This window comes from Bubalus kerabau, chromosome 18 (genome assembly GCF_029407905.1).
Source record: "Bubalus kerabau isolate K-KA32 ecotype Philippines breed swamp buffalo chromosome 18, PCC_UOA_SB_1v2, whole genome shotgun sequence".
In the NCBI taxonomy this organism is placed as follows: Eukaryota; Metazoa; Chordata; class Mammalia; order Artiodactyla; family Bovidae; genus Bubalus; species Bubalus kerabau.
In genome coordinates this window covers 23638597-23658075 of record NC_073641.1, presented here as the reverse complement: position 1 = coordinate 23658075, position 19479 = coordinate 23638597, and the positions used below count along the sequence as shown (strand labels likewise).

The 19479-nt window shown below is 39.7% G+C and overlaps 1 long non-coding RNA gene across 1 annotated transcript in view; it reads left to right on the top strand.

The window, feature by feature from the left end:
* Window positions 1-19154, top strand: part of LOC129633308 (uncharacterized) — a 117092-nt gene extending 97938 nt beyond the window's left edge. Inside the window, exons 5-8 of the long non-coding RNA XR_008705013.1 lie at window positions 2463-2559; window positions 14336-14389; window positions 18569-18663; window positions 18751-19154. This is a non-coding gene — a long non-coding RNA (uncharacterized LOC129633308). The remainder of the gene's footprint in view (window positions 1-2462; window positions 2560-14335; window positions 14390-18568; window positions 18664-18750) is intronic.
* The last annotated feature ends 325 nt before the right edge of the window (window positions 19155-19479 follow it).

Sequence of the window (19479 nt, the reverse complement as noted above, 5' to 3'; positions counted from 1 at the left end):
GTCATAACACTTGTTCCTCTCACCTTGTAGAATTGTTGACAGGCTCAGAAGAGATAAAAGGTGTGAAGGAGCTTTAAAGAATTGAAAGCACATAAAATGTGATATAATTGATTGAGAGCAGAGTCAGTCACTCAGTGGTTGCTCTGTTCCCAGCCTGCCACAGGCTTGTTGAACACCCTGAATCTCTTTATGACTCGGTTTTTCCAAGTGTTAAACAGGAAATATTTGAAACAGTCCTTTGAAGTGAATGATATAATGGTAGTAGACACATTATATTGTAATGGTGTGATTTCTGGGTGGCCCATCACTGCTTCTCACCCCCTAACATATCAAAATACAAGAGGCATGTGAATAGTAAACATTGAAGGGTAGAGGTCAGAGCAACAAGCTATGGCTTGTGGACTGCTTTGCTTCACATTCCATCTCTGTACTGTGTTAATTGTATGACATAGTAAAAAACTATAAAATGGGGATGTAAATAGTAATTCCTTCATAGATACTCTGTGAGATATGAAAGCAGCAATACACATAAGGGACTTATAACAGAGCCTTGGTAAATATTCACTATCATCAATGTTATAGGTCTTGCCAAGAGATGATACTTATATATGTAGCAGTTTCCTATGACTCTTATAATAAATTACTGCAAACTTGGTGGCTTAAAACAGCACACATTTATTTCTTATAATTCTGGAGGTCAGAAGTCCAAAATCAGTTTCACTGGACTAAATCCAAGGGTTGGCTGGGCCACACCCCCTTGGAGATTCTGGGGGAAAATCTGTTCCTTTGCCTTTTCCAGTTTCGAAAGCTTCATTACTTGCAGTGTGAGCCTCACACACTGCGTGCCCCTAGACAAGACGGACCCTTGTTGGAAACTTTGGACCTTTGTTGGCACACACTGTATGCCCCTTCTTCCATCTTCAAAACCATCAATGAGGTCTTCAGATCTCTCTTTACTTTGTCATTACATCATGACAAAGGTGATGTAATGATGTCACCTTTATCACCTTCTCTCTTATTTCTGTCAAGTCTCCCTTTGCCTCCCTCTTAGATGGTCCCTCATGATTATATTTAGGGCCACCTGGATAATTCAGGAGAATGTCTCCATCTCAAGATCCTCAAATCACACTTGCAGAGTCCATTCTCCATGTAACGTCACAGTCAGAGGTTCCAGGGGTGAGGACTGGATATTCAGCTTACTACATAATCTGACTAAATTTTAGTTTTATAATATACTCACTCTACCACCTCAACTTCTCAATATGATGATGTTGATGTTGCCTAGAAAAAATAGAATGGGACATAGTTCACATCTGATTTTATAGACTCTCATGTTGTATTTCGGAGAAGGCAGTGGCACCCCACTCCAGTACTCTTGCCTGGAGAATCCCAGGGATGGCTGAGCCTGGTGGGCTGCCATCTATGGGGTCGCACAGAGTCGGATGCGACTGAAGGGACTTAGCAGCGGCAACATGTTGTATTTGCTATCTCAGTTTGGAGAGTTACAATGCTTCTCTTCTCTAGGATTTTCATTCACCCTATAAATATTTTTGAGGGCTCCAAAATCACTGCAGATGGTGATTGAAGCCATGAAATTAAAAGACGTTTGCGCCTTGGAAGGAAAGTTATGACCAACCTAGACAGCATATTAAAAAGCAGAGACATTACTTTGCCAACAAAGGCTTGTCTAGTCAAGGCTATGGTTTTTCCAGTGGTCATGTATGAATGTGAGAGTTGGACTGTGAAGAAAGCTGAGTGCTGAAGAATTGATGCTTTTGAACTGTGGTGTTGGAGAAGACTCTTGAGAGTCCCTTGGATTGCAAGGAGATCCAACCAGTCCATTCTAAAGGAGATCAGTCCTGGTGTTCTTTGGAAGGACTGATGTTGAAGCTGAAACTGCAATACTTTGGCCACCTGATACGAAGAGCTGACTCATTTGAAAAGACCCTGATGCTGGGAAAGATTGAAGGCAGGAGGAGAAGGGGACAAGAGAGGATGAGATGGTTGGATGGCATCATCGACTCAATGGACATGGGTTTGGGTAGGCTCCGGGAGTTGGTGGTGGACAGGGAGGCCTGGCGTGCTGCAGTTTATGGGGTCGCAAAGAGTCAGACATGACTGAGCGACTGAACTGAACTGATAAATATTTGAGAGCCTATTATGGTGCTAGGAATTGAATAAAACAGACAGAAACTCTACCTAATTGTATGGGACACATAGAAGAAAACATTAGTAAATCAACCACAGAAACAAGGGACTATGCAAAATAATTTCAGATTTCACATGATATTTTGTTTGTAATGGGGATATTATAATATTGGGGAGACATTATGCTATACATGCTGCAGAAGCATTTTACATTTTAACATAAATTTATCTAGGGGTAGGAAACACACCTAGGTATGTAGGAAAAGGGTTACTAATGGGAGAAAAGAAATTTCACAAGAGCTTTCTCTCAACAGGAATCACGCAGAGGTGAACACCACTCTCCAAAATGAGAAAGTATTTCAATCAATCAAGATGTTACATTTCTTTAGAAACTTGGAGCAGAGGATTAAGGTTGGTTTCTGTTGCTTCATATGTTATAAATTTAAGGAATGGTCCATGCTGGGCCCAGGATTAGTGTCAGAGAGAAGAGAGCTGAAATCAGAATTTATGTTTTAGGATTAATGCTGTCGGGAGAAAAATGATATTTTAAAACCACGTTTCTAAGATTGCCTCAAGAAACAAAAGTACTACCTTCATGCACCGTTGCTACAGGTGCCCAGTGAAAAAGAGTTTTGTTATTTACGTGTCTTCTAAGACCTGACTGCCAGGTCAGAGCAGATTTATGTTGTTTCTATGCCTTATGGAATAAACACATTTTCAGGGCACAGTAATTTCATGTTGGAGGAGGAGAAGAGTCAGTTATATTTGATCCTTTATTATTATTTTTTTTTTAAATAAAGGCTTCTCATGCCATTTTTTCTCCTTTATACCATCCAAAAGTATACAGTGAGAGTGAGAGTGCAGGGAACTGGTCCAGAAGAGGGGCGCAAGGAAACTTGTATTTGTAGGTAGATCAAAGCAATCTTCACCGAGGAGAGGTATCTGGGTCTGGGTGTTGAAGAATGAATGGGATGGTTGGGTAAGAAGGGTCTCTTACTGCAGCACAGTCCTAAGAAAGCTTCAGGCAGGCTGAGGGAGAGACCTCTAAAGTGACCCTTTAGAGGATGATGCTTCCCTTTGGGATGGGTCTGCCTCAGTCCCCTCACCCCACTCAGGCGGAGAGCAGCTCTCAGGGATCGTGGCCTCGGCAGGAATGAGGTCATGGATTTGGAAGAGCAGTGGCAGGAGATTCAGTCAAGTCCTAGGGGCCATGGTTCAAGCCTTACAGCTTGGCCTGCGCCTCACACTCCAGACTCACTCCTCTGATGGTGGAACTAATCTACAGTACTGGTCGTATTCAAGGGAAGCGCACAGACTTTGGTATGTTTGGAATCTGGTATAGACTGAGAAGCCACAAGAAGTGGGGTTGGCCATGGGAAAATGGTTCAGATGGTGGCCTTGGTGGCCATGCTAGGGAGTTTGGACTTCATATTATGGACAGTGTGGTTTAAAGTGGAGGAACACATTTCTATTTGGCTTGCATGTTTATAAAATTACACCACATATAGTGATGAGGTAGGTTAAAGTGACCCAGGAATGAAATGAGGGGACATGTCAGGAGGCTTTTGCAATAGTCTAAGTAACGGATGTTGAAGGATAAAAAAGTCAGAGTGAATGGAGAGACAAGACAGAATTTATTATAGAAATTGTCAGGACTGAAGGATTAACTCAGTAGTAAGATGGGTGGTTAGGAGGTGATATATAGGTTTCTAGATTGAGAGGAAAGGTGGGCAGATCATGTCATTAGCCAACATGGTACCACTGGAAGAGAAACAAATAGGGTGAGGGGAATACACAGTTACGTGTTTGGGCATGCGGAATTACAGGTTCTGTCAACTATGCTTCCTGATGTGGTTTTCTAGACCCTTCACGGTACTTGGTAGGTCTCCTCTTAGGTACATTCCAATGCACCTCTCAAATGTGTTGTAAATCCCAGTAAATCTAGTTCTGGGTGTGATCAGAGCTCAGGCGAATGACAGCTACATTTTTAAAACACGGCCTAGGACTGCATTAGCTTTTTCAGCAGCAGGATCATGCTATGGGCCTATTTTGAGCTTGCCATCTACTCCAGCCCTGAAGTCATTTTCCACAGGAAGTGTTTTCAAGGCCATCGTTTATTCTGGAACTTATGTTTCTTTAACTTAGGTGCAGTGTGTTTCATTTGTTACATTAAATTTCATCTTGTGGATTTGGTTATATTATTGTAGCCTGTCAAAATTATTTTTGAATATTGATTCTCTTAGTTGTTCTCTTAGTGATACCTCCAAACTTTGTGATCTCTTCGTATTTGAAAAGTTTGTTCCATCCTGATCAATAGAACAAATCAGAAATAACTGTAAGTTCTACGTCACTCAAGACCTTCTTATTTGATAGATATCTACTTGTCAACTCTCTTTGGGAACATTATTTTCAACCAACAGCATTTATCCATTGTGAATTTAAAAATAGGTAAGAGAGACATTGCTGACGTGTTGTTAAACTCAGATACTCTGTGTCTGCAGAATTTCCCCAGCCTGCTGTTTTAGTGATCCTATTAGAAGGGACGACCTCACTTTAATGAGCCTGGGCTGCTACTCAGTACTTACTACTTTCTTTGCTAAGCTTATAGACTATCTGCTTAGAAATGCATTTTCTGGGATTTGATGTCAGACTCGTGGGGATATCATTTTCATAATCTTCTGTCTGTTTTTGAAAATAAGAACCTTTGACCTTTTCAAGCCTTTTGACTTTTATCCTAGTCTCGTGTATTTCTCCACCCCTGAGATTAGTGTCTTAGTTGTCGTATTGGACGTTCCTTTGTAAGTTAGTGTAATACAGTGGTTAAGAGTGCAGCTAACCTGCCTGGGCAAGGATGCTGGCTGTGAAACTTCTGGCAACGTATGTATCCCTCTCAACTCTGATTCCTTGCCTGTGAAATACAGTTAATAATAGTACCTATCTAATAATTTGTTGTAAGATTAAACAGATTAACCCATGTAAAGGACTTAGAACAGCAAACTAGCTCTATTATTACTTTAGGGTGTCATTTGGTCAGATTCAACACCTGCTTTCTTTTTTTTTTAAATTAATTTATTTTTTATTGAAGGATAATTGCTTTACAGAATTTTGTTGTTTTCTGTCAAACCTCAACATGAACCAGCCATAGGTATACATATATCCCTTTCCTTTTGAACCTCCCTCCCCATCCCACACTTCTAGGTTGATACAGAGCCCCTGTTTGAGTTTTCTGAGCCATACAGCAAATTCCCGTTGGCTATTTTACATATGGTAATGTAAGTTTCCATGTTACTCTTTCCACACATCTCACTCCCTCTTTCCCTCTCCTCATGTCCGTAAGTCTATTCTCTATGTCTGTTTCTCCATTGTTGCCCTGTAAATAAATTCTTCAGTACCATTTTTCTAGATTCCATACATATGCATTAGGAAATTATATTTATCTTTCTCTTTCTGACTTCACTCTATATCATAGGTTCTAGGTTCATCTACCTCATTAGAACTGACTCAAATGCATTCCTTTTTATGGCTGAGTAATATTCCACTGTGTATATGTACCACAACTTCTTTATCCATTCATCTGTCGATGGACATCTGGGTTGCTTCCATGTTCTAGCTATTGTAAATAGTGCCACAGTGAACAATGGGATACATGTGTCTTTTTCAATATTGGTTTTCTCAGGGTATATGCCTAGGAATGGGATTGCTGGGACATATGGTGGTTTTATTCCTAGTTTTTAAAGGAATCTCCATACTGTCTTCCATAGTGGCTGTATCAATTTACATTCCCACCAACAGTGCAAGAATGTTCCCTTTTCTCTACACCCTTTCCAGCATTTATTGTTTGCAGACTTTTTGATGATGGCCAATCTGACTGAGGAGAAGGCAATGGCACCCCACTCCAGTACTTTTGCCTGGAAAATCCCATTAACGGAGGAGCCTGGTCAGCTGCAGTCCATGGGATCGCTAGGAGTTGGACACGACTGAGCGACTTCACTTTCACTTTTCACTTTCATGCATTGGAGAAGGAAATGGCAAGCCACTCCAGTGTTCTTGCCTGGAGAATCCCAGGGATGGGGGAGCCTGGTGGGCTGCCGTCTCTGGGGCCGCACAGAGTCGGACACGACTGAAGCGACTCAGCAGCAGCAATCTGACTGGTGTGAGGTAATATCTCATTGTAGTTTTGATTTGCATTTCTCTTCCAGTGGTCATATATGGATGTGAGAGTTGGACTGTGAAGAAAGCTGAGTGCCAAAGAATTGATGCTTTTGAACTGTGGTGTTGGAGAAGACTCTTGAGAGTCCCTTGGACAGCAAGGAGGTCCAACCAGTTCATACTAAAGGAGATCAGTCCTGGGTGTTCATTGGAAAGACTGATGCTAAAGCTGAAACTCCAATACTTTGGTCACCTCTTGCAAAGAGTTGACTCATTGGAAAAGACTCTGATGCTGGGAGGGATTGGGGGCAGGAGGAGAAGGGGATGACAGAGGATGAGATGGCTGGATGGCATCACTGACTTGATAGACATGAGTTTGAGTGAACTCCGGGAGTTGGTGATGGACAGGGAGGCCTGGTGTGCTGTGATTCATGGGGTTGCAAAGACTCGGACAGGACTGAGCAACTGAACTGAACTGAACTGAATAATGAGCAATGTTGAGCATCTTTTCATGTGTTTGTTAGCCATCTGTATGTCTTCTTTTGAGAAATGTCTGTCTAGGTGTTTTTCCCACTCTTTGATTGGGTTGTTTGTTTTTCTGATCTTGAGTTGTATGATCTGCTTGTATATTTTGAAAATTAATCCTTTGTCAGTTGTTTCGTTTGCTATCAACACCTGCTTTCTTAACCATTTTCTCAATCTGTCTTCTAATTACTATTAACCATAATCATTCTCTCTTTAGAGTCTGATAAAGAACATGGAGTTTTAACTATGGCATTAAACTGATGGAAGGAAGATAGATTTTAATCAAATACCTTGGTTTTCTTTTAGCTTCTAAGGTGCACAATAATTTATTGCTTATCTTTTTTTATTAGAATGGCCTATTATTTGAATTTATTTTGGAATTAAACTCTTTCCTTTCATTTTTGACTGTTGGGAACTGTTTGCACACGTATTGCGTCACCCCTCTGAAAGACATTACTGAGCATTGGAGAGTGCTGTTTGGGATTGTCAGTTCCCACATCTGTAAAATAAGAGCCACAGAAGAGTCTAGTATGTAGGGATTCTGTAGATTGCTTGGCGTTTCACTATAGGGTCTCAATACAGGGAAAGGTTTAACCACAAGGGTGCTAAATCTAGATTTCTTAGGGAGATAAACATCAGGGCTTGAGGAGCAGGAAGTTCTCCCATGGAGTCTGAGAGTCTTGTGGGATTAAGGGGTTTGCTCTCGTCTCATAGCACCCTATCTAGTCAGTGTCAGGGATCCTGTGGTTGCTTCTAAAACCCAACGAAAAAATTAACCGGTTCTATGGAACTCAGAATCAGATTCTGTGAATTCTCAACATATAAAACCATTCTGTATCAGATTGGTGTAAAATCATCTACTGGAAGTAAAATTCCTTCCATTCTGTGAATAATCTAATGGCACAGGTTCCTATGCATGAGCCTCATGGAAGAGATAAGATTTTCAAAGACATACCAGACTGGACAGGATTTAAAGTGGTAAAAGCAGATTTTATGCAGGACTATCGCAATAAAGAAAAAGAGTCCTTAGTATAGATCTCCTCATATGGGCTCAGTACAGCATGGGCAACTGGGGATTGATAGCCAAGGAGGCAGGTGGACATTAGAGGATGGAAAATTACCAAGAGGAAGCACCAGGGGTTGGGGATTCTGGCTAAGCTGACTTAACAATATTCTTCCTGAAGGCAAACTAGGGTGATCAGATACCAAGGGTGGAGGATGAAGAACTGGTCACATATTGAGGATGGAGATTATCTCTAAACTGACTTAGCAGGATTCTGGCTAAAACTGGGTTCTTGAGAATATGCCCAAAGACATATTGAAAAAGGATGCTCAGAATATCCCCAAAGATTAGTTGAAAAAGGAGGCTGAAAAGAGCTTGATTGAAATGTGGTCAAGGAGGGCATCTCACCAAGCTCTGAATGAATACTCCTTTGTTTCAAAATAGTTTTCATGAATTTTACTTTTTCCTTTAATTGCATTCAATATAGGCTTGTGGAATCTGACAACCATGGAGATAAGCTGGCTAGACAGGGTTTTTAAACTGATGCAATATTCATGAGATGAGATGATAGGATTTTTTTTTTTTTTTTTTTTTTGATCTCCCCTTCCCTCCACCCCTTCCCCCATGAGCTTATACTGCTGCTTTCAATTAAATTTCAGGAGAAATCCTTGGAATATTAGATTAAGTCTAAACTGAACTACAAAGGTTCAAGGCAACATAAGAGACATTAGAGGAAAACTTAGTGAACCTTAACATTTCATTTTTCCTATTTTCCCTTGGACACTTCATTTAAAGGATGAAATCAGATGCATCTCTCCTCTGGAGAAATAAAGACATGACCATTTCCCCTTTTGTCTCTTGCTGAGACTTATTCAAGGGCCCCAGGAGAGGCAGAACGTGAGGAGTGCAGTAATACTTTGTTTAGGTAAATGTTCAGTTCCATTTCCTTATCTTCACACACCTCCACTGGGGGACCCATTTCCCCACACCCCCAGCTCAGCCTGTTCTTAGTGCTCATTCAGAACCCAGACAGAAACTCCTGCTGATACTGCCTTTTGTAACTGGAGTCATAAAACCCTTAAAATGTATTGTTCCAGTCAAACCCAGCTCTGCTCTGCAGAATTCTGCAGACACCTTTTTTACTCTCTGTTTTCCAGAGGGCATCATCATGGCCGCCTTTATTAAACGTAGATTTTTGTCATTTCAGTGCTTGGATGGGAGCCAGTTATTGTCTGAAAAACCTCTGAACTTATAAAGGGTTTATGCAGCTGGAGAAGCTTATTCCTAGAGAATTTGAAAATGATCTTCTATTGCCTAGTACCTGAGACGATTTTTAAATTATGATCTCTACCTTGGCTGGTTTTAATTTGAATAGAAAGGGAATTTCCCTCCAAGGGATTTGCAGCAGCAACTTCTCCCATCCCCAACTCTGCTCAGTATTTTTTTTTCTTCTTCTTCTTTTTTTTTTTTAGTTCCAATGCTTTTTTTTTTTTAAGAGGGAGAAGATTAGTCTTTATTTATTTATTTTTTTTAAATTTTATTTTATTTTTTAAACTTTACATAATTGTATTAGTTTTGCCAAATATCAAAATGAATCCGCCACAGTTCCAATGCTTTTATTTGACAAGTATTTGTTTAAAACATAGTATTTCTTTTTTAAAATTTATTTATTTATTTTAATTGGAGGCTAATTATTTTACAGTATTGTGGTGGTTTTTGCCATACATTGACATGAATCAGCCATGGGTGTACATGTGTTCTCTGTCCCGAACCCGCCTCCCACCTCCCTCCCCATCCCATCCCTCTGAGTTGTCCCAGTTCACTGGCTTCGAGTGCCCTGTTTCATGCATCGAACTTGCACTGGTCATCTATTTCACATATGGTAATATACATGTTCAGTTTCTTGTTCCTTGAAAATTCAGGGAACTCCGGTCTGTGTACCTTTGTTTTGAACCTTAGAAAATCGGTGATAAACTGTTTGCTCTTGAAGAAGTGAGAGTCAGAAATCTTGAGAGACATTTCTGCTAGGTTGTGTAGAGCCTACTGAAGAATTGTCTGGCGTCTTGGTTCTTATTTATAAGCCTAAATGAGTGAATGCATGGAGCGAATTTTTCCATTTGTTTTAAGAATTGATTTATAAAGTACTGCTAACCAGTTCATTTTTTTCCCTTGCACTTGTCTGCATGGAAAGCCCTGATCTAAATCTGCTCTTCTTATTTTCCTGAACCCATAAAACATGTCAAATAAAATGAATAAATGGCTATGATTTCATTTCCATTATGTATTACTATTGAGTTAGAGTTTAGATTTGGGGGCTTGTTTTAGAGTCCAATGTACGTCATTTATCACTCTCATCTACCCTTCTTACAGACATCTCAATAGACCCTGTCTATATACAACAGTGGACTGTGTACTTCTTGACTCAGAGAAAATCACATATGTAGCTGTCACTGTGGATTGTTTGATAAAGATGTCTAAATGGCAAATACCCAGGCAGAAAAGCAAAAGAGAACCAGATAAAAAGAAAAAAAAAAAAAAAACAACTCAGCAACCTAGAGAATAACAAATGATTGATGTACAGTGTTCTTAGGCAAAAGACTATATTCTAGATTTAGATTTATTTTGGCCTCTTTTTTGCTCTAATTTCTGCTTCTTTCAGTTTAAAAAACCTATTTTCAGACTTTCAAGTGAACTGGTCATTGGATTTCACAGACCATCCTTGAATATGTGTTCCCGGAAACACGTTTATAGAGGATGGGTGTTATTAGTTGACTCTCCTTCAGGTAGACTGTTAGGCAGCCAGTTCAAAATGGCCCCACAGCCAACTGCTCCCATCAGCACAGTGACTCTAAAGTTGGATGTTTGAATCCAGGGTCAGATGACCCCCAGTGAGCTCTAGACATCAGAGAGATACCGGCATTATTGAACAGTTAGTGTCTGGAAGTTGATGATGAACAGGGAGGTGTGGCATGTGGCAGTCCATGGCATCGCAAAGAGTCAGACCTGACTGAGTGACTGAACTGAACTGAATGTAAGTTCATTTTTCATACATGAAATATATGGATATATATTTCTATAAGTATGTTCAGTCAGTTCAGTTCAGTCGCTCAGTCGTGTCTGACTCTTTGCAACCCCATGAATCCCAGAACACCAGTACATTACATTATATATATATATATATATATATATATATGTGTAATGGCTGGAAAGCGTTGGCTATATATATATATTTACAGGGCTTCCCTGGTGGCTCAGCTGGTACAAAATCTGCCTGCAATGCTGGAGACCTGGTTTCAATCCCTGGGTCAGGAAGATCCCCTGGAGAAGGGAATGGCTACCCATTTCAGTATTCTTGCCTGAAGTATTCCATGGACAGAAGAGGCTGGCGGACTACAGTCATGAAGATATTTACAAGTTATCCTCCAGACAGCAAGTGTAACTCCTAGAATATCAGTATGAGTTATAGCCGATGCTTTCCAGCCATGTTTCATTGAATTTAGGGACTCTACAGAGGTGCCCCAGGTGAGCCAGTTTATAGGTGTGTGCATACCCCGAGAAGGTGGATTTTCAGGCTCTTCTACCACAGCTGATCCAGACCTTTTTTTTTCCTGTTTATACTGAGGCTGTGATAAGATTTGATTGGAAGAGTTAGGTGGGTCAAATTTTAAAAACAGATTTAAAATGTCATTTTGGTGTGACCTACCCATCTTTTCTAGCTAGGACATTGACAAAAGCTTTCTTGTTGGAAGGGTTGGCCCTAGTGGTGATGTTGGTTCTGATTCTTTTCTGCTAATCCTCTCTATTGTATCTCCACTTGCAATTGCACACGTCCTTTATACTGTAGAAACATCTTTCACACCTGAAACAGCCCTTTGAGGAGACTGAATGTTTTGTAAAGCCACAGTTGTCCTCAAAAATATTTCTAGTAGAAATGGATGGTCATCAAACCACCAGCCTTGGGGCCGTGACTTAATTCGGATCGTAGTTCTAGCTTTCTGTAGCTTCTGGCACTGCAGTCTTTTGTTCAGACTGTATTTATATTTACACATACACATATATTTCTGATTATAAAACTACTAAATGTCACTTCTGGAAAAGGTGGAAAATACATAAAAGCATAATAGGTTATCTGCAGCATTTATATTGATTTATCTTTTTGGTCCTCTTGGTTTTATCTTTGAAGAACTTTGCTCTTCACTGTGAATTTACCTCTCAAATTCTCTTTCTTGACTTTTGCCTGAACCCCATTATTTTTCCTACCTAGTTAGAATAACAGAGCTTCCTTATCCCTTGAAGTTTTAGATCAGACATGAGTTTCTTCTATCTTCAAGTTGATCCTTTGTTCTTTATTTTTTTAATGTAAGTTTCAGATACAGTGCATTATAGTTCAACATCCATATACTCTATAGAGTGATCACACCACAAGTCTAGTTACCATCCATCACCAACTAGTTGAACCCCTTCACCCATCTTGTCCACCTTCTTTCCTCTCTGGTAACCACTAATCTGTTCTTTGTATCTGTGAGTTTGTTTTCATATTATTTTGCTTGTTCATTGGTTTTGATTTTTCAAGTTGATCTTTTATTCAGCTCTGGTTTACATTCTTTCCTTCATTCTGTATGACCAACTTCTTTAGCTCCAATTAAGGGAATGATTTTTCTTTTTATTCTTCACTCATGCCTCATACTTCTGGCCCTCTCTAGTGTGCACTCTCTTCTAAATGTTTTGATTTGTCTCACATTCATCACTTGATAAATTACTTCACTCACCTTCTTCAAATCTCTTTTGAGAGTTGTTTTTTTTTTTTTCATTAGTTGTACTGAAAAGTTCTTTTCTAATTTAATTTGTGGTTTTCATGTCATATACCTCACTCCCCAAATGTTCTGAGACCCATTAAGAGAAATAAACAAAACAACTACTTGTGTAAAGTTACAAAAATATTAACAAACAGAGTGGGGACTGGACCCTCACAGCCCCAGATTTCAACTTTCTGATCTCTTCTCAAATGATGGTGTCTTTCAATACTCCCCAATGGAAAACTAACCCTGTCTGAGGATGAAATTTTGATTGATTCCAAATAACATACAGTATTGACTCATAAGCATTCAGATAATTCATTATGACTTCAGGAGAGGATTGGAACCAGGGGCTCAAAATGAATAGAGGACAGCCTTGTTGTTCCTGAAATGTACTCTTCACTTATCCAGGTATTTTCTCTCTTTGGGGAAGATACAAACAATGAGATGTTTTCAACTTTTTTGACATTTTAGCAGTGAGGACTTGCCTGATCCCTCCATTTGAAACAGGAAGCCACTATGAGCATGGCAATCCCTATCTCCCTTCACACGAAATTGTTTGCATAGCATTTGTAGCATTTTGATGTAATATCCATTGTGCTTGTTTATGTGTCTACTGTTAGTTGTGCTGTCCCCTCCCTCCCTCACAGCTGGTATAAGTTCCACAGGGCAGGAATATTTGTCTGTTTATTCATTGCTGAATCCCGTTCGCCTTCCACCCACCATACTCCCAAATAGTGGCCAGCATATTAGCGGATATCCCATAAGGATTTAATGAAGGAAAAAAAACAACAACAAATGAATTGGTTAAAGTCAAAACAAAATCAAACAGGGTAAAGTAATATGTTATCACCATTTAACAGATGGAGGAATCAAGTTACCTCAACTATTTGGCAAAGGTCTCAGGACTCAGAGTCCCCTTTTCATCCTATAAACAACTAAGCTTTGCAACTGATGAAAAGATGCAATGGTATACATAATTCATGGAAATACCATGGAATTCATTTTACAACTCTATCAACCCAGATGTTTGATGAGAGCACTGTTTAAGACTCCAGCATATGCAAATTGGTTAGATTCTTTAGCCAAATGACACCTGTGAGCAAACAGAACACATATCCTGTTCATTAGAGCAGTCTGATGGCCACCCCAGACCTAATGAGTCTGTCAACACTTACACTGCTCTGTGTGTTGCAGTGATCCTGGGCAGCATTTGTCATGTGGGAACTTGGCAAAAAGAGTCTCTCCATGGGAATAAACTAGGGAGGTTAATTTGGTTTCACTCCAGCTGGTTGAAGCTCCATTACCTGCTAAGTCTGTTTAATGTGGTTGTTATTGTTCCTTTGCTCCATGGCTACAGTCTGGCTGTACTCTGTGTGTAGACTGTTACTATTAATAACCATAGTGAGTTTCTGATTTTGAGCCAAAATTGTTTTTATTTTATCACAGTAGGGATTTATTTTTATTCTGAAACGTTAGTTTGATCTCTGTGCCAACCATCTCAGGGCTGACTTGTCTATTTAATACCAGTAAGGATGCCTGATGACCTCCTTTTTTATTCTTCTCATTTTTTTATTGGTACTGGGTGTACTCTAGTTAAATTCTATAGTTCTAGTTTAAAAGTAATACTTGGTAGATAAGAAGTATGGTAGAAGAGAAAACAGCCAACAAGTGGACTTTTTTTATTACTAGTGACAAAATCTTTTTGTTTTAGATGTGTGCTGTCTATTCTACGGAAGAAAAGAAGGCTGTGACATCACTGCATATGGTAGTATTTGTAATTACTTCCTATTGGTGGGGAAATCTGGTAGGAGTCCCTGTATTAAACTGAGACCAGTCAACAGAAAGAGGTTATGAGGAAAATCACTATTGTGCAAATTTCCAAAAGACAGGAGAATGGACAAGCTTAGTTCTGGATAATTTGCAAAAAGTAATAAGACCCACTAAAATGGTGCTAGGTCAAATAATGATGTATATTCCTTTTATGCTCTGGTCCTTTGCCAGCTTACGTGTACACACAGACATATACCGGCATACTCTTCTTATATCCGAATTGCCACAAAATCCCCCCTGACATGTTTTCTGAATACAGTTTCAGTTGTGCTTTTTATTAAAAAAATTTTTTTTCCAGTTGTCCCTTTTAGAAGCAAATGAACACTGAGAGACTACAGCAGTTCCTGGAGGGAAATGTCCTGACAAAGTATAGGTCTCAGCTTCTGGTCCTGGCCCTTCTGTAAACTCACTCTGTGAGCCAACGGTTCTTCTTAGCTGTAGTGTTGCTATTACAGACAGAGTTGATAATCTTTGTTGTACCAGATGCACAGGGGTGTATGGAATTCAAGTGAGACAGTGTGTTGTAATTGAGAATTAGCAGATTATTGCTCACCTAAACACATTATGGTTGTTTTGAGTCTGCTTCGCAACTTGGTCAATGCAGGATGGCAAGAAGGAGAAGTTCCACATTTCCTCTCAGGGGTTCAGGGCAGCATTTGGGAATTCCAATCATCACCCTTCTTTTTTGGGGGGAGATCCCTGTGGAGGGGGCACACAGTAGTGAACGATAGCCAAATAGGAAACTAAATACCACTTGTGATGGTTAATTTTATGTATTAACTGCACTGGGCTAAGGAGATGAACATGCAGTTAGTTGGTAAACATTATTTCTGGGTGTGTCTGTGAAGGTGTCTCTGGAAAAGATTAGCATTTGGTTCAGTAGACTTAGTTAGATTGCCCTCACCAATGCAGCTGGGCATCATCCAATCCTCTGAAGTTCTGAGAAAAGCAAAAAGGCAGAGGAAGGACAAGTTTGTTTTCTCTGTTTGAGCTAAGATATCATCTTTTCCTGACCTTGGACCCCAGAACTCCTGGTTCTAGGGCCTTCAGACTCAGACTGGGAGCTATACTATTAGCCTCTTGATTCTCAGGAATTTGGACTTGGACGGAGTTACACCCCTGGCTTTCCTGTTTCCCAGCTTGCAGATGGCAGATCATGGGACCTCTTGGCTTCCTTAGCCACATGAGTCAATTCCTATAATAAATTTCCTCTTTATATGTCTATATATGTCCTATTAGATCTGCTTCTCTGGAGAACCCTGGGTAATACCCCATCTTATTAGTATTTGAGAAGAACCCAATAATCTCATTTTATAAAAGTTGTATTTGAATAGGTGAGGCTCCAGGCCCAGGTGAGGCCTCCTGTGTGGTTGCTTTTGAATCTGAAAGCTCCATCATCTTGAGTAGAGGAGGTGGAAGGGAAGGAGTGACGGGGTGGAGTGAGATGGAGAGTGAGTGAGAGTGAGCAGGAGAGCTGACTAGTTGCAGCTGTAGGGGAAGAGGTGAGCCCTGCAGCCCGGCCTCACTTGTCACCCATGCGGAGGCAGGAAAACAGAAGGGCTCCTGCTTTCCAGGCACTTCCTGTATCCTGGTCCAGTCTAAGTCCTGGACTTAGGCGGGTTAGATGAACAGTTTCCCTCCCTTGGACTTGGAGGTGAGAGGTAACTTATGAAGCAGTAGGCAGAGGGGTGCATGTGTGTGGCCAAGAAGCAGAGTTCCCTCTTTAACTGTGTCTGCGCAGAGAAGATATATTCCACCCCAAGGAAATATGGAAGGAAAGGATACGAGGCCACACTCATGATAAGGGTCACTCTATAGAACTCCAGAGGAGCTGTCAATGTATGACTCCAAAGAATTTCTTTGCCAGTAATTTGGTACCTTGTCAGGATCTTAATGCTAGCCAATCTCAGATGAAAATCTTGTAAGTAGGTGGTGGAAGGGTATGTATATGTGTGTGTGTGTGTGTTTGAGAGTTTATTTTCCTCCTATCTCCTAAAGATGACACATGTGTGATACCTTGCTTGTAGTTACTCAGAAATTACATCTTATGTTTCCATCTTATAAGCAGAAGGACTGCACTGAAGGAAACTATTCCTGGGGCATGGCTGTAACATCTCTAAGAAAGCAAAATGTTTCTTAACACCTATGATTTAACATGGTGTAGCTTTATTTCTTGGAGAAGGAAATGGCACCCCACACCAGTACTCTTGCCTAGAAAATCCCATGGACAGAGGAGCCTGGTAGGCTACAGTCCATGGGGTCGCTAAGATTTGGACACGACTGAGCAACTTCATTTTCACTTTTCACTTTCCTGCATTGGAGGAGGAAATGGCAACCCACTCCAGTGTTCTTGCCTGGAGAATCCCAGGGACGGGGGAGCCTGGTGGGCTGCCGTCTATGGGGTCGCACAGAGTTAGGCACGACTGAAGTTTCTTAGCAGCAGCAGCAGCAGCAGCTTTATTTCTTGTTAAGTTCTTAGAGATAAAATGAAGAAATGAGACTAAAGAAAACAGGGTATTTTAAGAATTGACAGGCTGTGTATTTCAATTTTGGTGTTCCTTCATTTAAAGTTGGCTAATAATGCATAAGTATAGTTATCTCATTCACATAGGAGGGAGAAGGAAATGACTGTCTTCTATCAGTGAATTTTAAGTCTTGCTTATTTTTGACTTTAAAAAGTTAAACATTTAAAATACATCCTGGTTAAAATTTGAATTTTTTAAAGTCAAATTTTATGGGACTCAAATAGGAAATGTTCTTTTTACATTGAATTCTGTTAAATGAAAAAAGTTGTGAGTTTCTGATGAAACAATAGCTAATGATTTTACACGGTCAATTCCAAATTTCCTGTGGGATTTCATGACTTTTCAACTAATGTTATCCCTTTACTCATTTAGTAGGTTATATATAGAAATTTAAAACCCTGGAAAGGAGGGTGGGTGCCACAAAGGGATTTAGACCAGCATGTTCTAAGCAAAATACAGGTCTCCCAGTCCTGAAATTCCAATTTACCAGTTTTAAAAAGTAACAAAAGTAACAAAGTTAACAGACAGCTGCTGCTATAAACTGAGCATAGGATTTAAGACTGTTACCTACCGTGGCTTCAGCCCACATATCTTCATTTGTTTAGAATTTTGGATGAGACCCTGCACATAGCAGGTACTCAGTGAAGAAAAGGAGCCAGTCATCAATTTATGATACTAACTTTTACCCCCCATTTCTTCATCTCATTGTATTTTATTTGAGGTATAAAATTATGTTAAAACTATTGCTACGACCTAGCCATTTTGAAAAATGGCCATCATCTTTATCATAAAAATGGTTTATCACAATGTCCCAAAATATAAGTGAATTTAGATTCTAGTAAATTAGTGGGAAGAATGATAGACTGATACGTTTATGCAGTATCAATAAAATGAATTAAAAGTTGCTTTTAATAGCATGTGTTTGTGTGTGTGTATAGTCTTTTGATAATCTAGTCACATTCTTCTCTTGAACTGCTTGATTATTTTGGTGTCATATAGACTCTGAATTTCTCAATATTATCATTAGCCATTTTAAGAATTCATAATATTCTTAATGTGTTCCTAATTATCTATGTACTGCTATTTCTTTAAATAATTTCTCTCTTTTTTTTTTTTTTTTTTTTAAGCAGGAGACTGAAATGACTCCAGTATTTGCTTAAGTGTTGAATATTACTGGGACACAGAAAGAACTAGTCATACATTCTGGCTGGCTCTGTATGGGCCACCTCTGCAGAGTTCAATTAGATGAGGTGCTGTGGACAATAGAGCAAAGCATGGGGTGTGTCTGTAATTGACTAGCCTGTATGTCCTGAATGACTTGGGGCTTAAAGACTCGTTTTCCTCTAGGCCTGACTTATGAAGAATTTATGGTCTATTTCAAATAGATAAGGCTAATACACAGGAAAATATTTGATAAAAATTCTTAATTACATGTAATTGTATTAGTTGGGGCTCAAGTTAAGCTGTTTTATCTAATGTCTCAAAAGTGCAGTGACTCAAACAAGAGAGAAGCTTATTCCTCTCCAGGAATCAATTGTCTAGCCCTCGAGGTGAGTTGGGCTCCAGGTCTTTTCCTTGTTGTTCTGCAGTGGATGAAGCTGGCTTATCCCTGCCCACTCCACACTCAGCTCACAGCAAGGCCAGCGGGACAGAGCAGAGCATGAGCAACGCCTTCTTTTAAAAAGTCAGTATTATAGAGGTATAATTAACAAAAAGTAAATTGTGCCTATTTTAAGCATGCAGTCTAATGGATTTTGACATGTGTTTACAGCCATTTAACCATCACTGCAATCAAGACACCGAACAACTCCATCACTCCCCTGAGCCTTTTGCAGTAAATTCCATCTACTCTTGGCCTGAGGCAGCCAGAGATCTGCTTTCTGTCACTATGGATTAGTTTAGCCTGTCCTAGAGTTTCACATAAATGGAACTATACAGTGAGAACTTTCAGGCTGGGACAAGGGGGACGCAAATGAGGTGCCTAAGATACAAAGTTAAGCAGACACTCTCTCAATTTCATGCTAGTGACAACCCAGCCATGTACCTTGTACTATACTCATTTGTATCTGTTTCTTTTGCTGAGGTTCATTAATTTTGTTGTATCAGTAGTTTGTTCATTTTTATTGCTGTGTAGTATTCTATGTTGTAAATATACAATATTTTATTTATCCATCCTTCTATCGATGGACATTTGGGTTATTTCCAGGTTTGGACTTCTAAGAATATAGCTGCTATGGACAGTTGTGTACAAGTAGTTCTCTTGAGAAAATACTTTGTAGTAGAATTGTTCAATGATATGGGAAGTACATATTGAACTTAACAGGACTGCTGAACTAATTTCAGAAGTGGTTATAGTGCCTGACACTCTGACCAGCGATGTAAGAATTCCAAGTACTTTACAGCCTCGTCAATACTTATTATCACTCTTTATTTGACTAGCTATTCTAGTAGCTGTGTAGTGACATTCATTGCAGTTTTAATTTGCATCCCCCAATGAGTA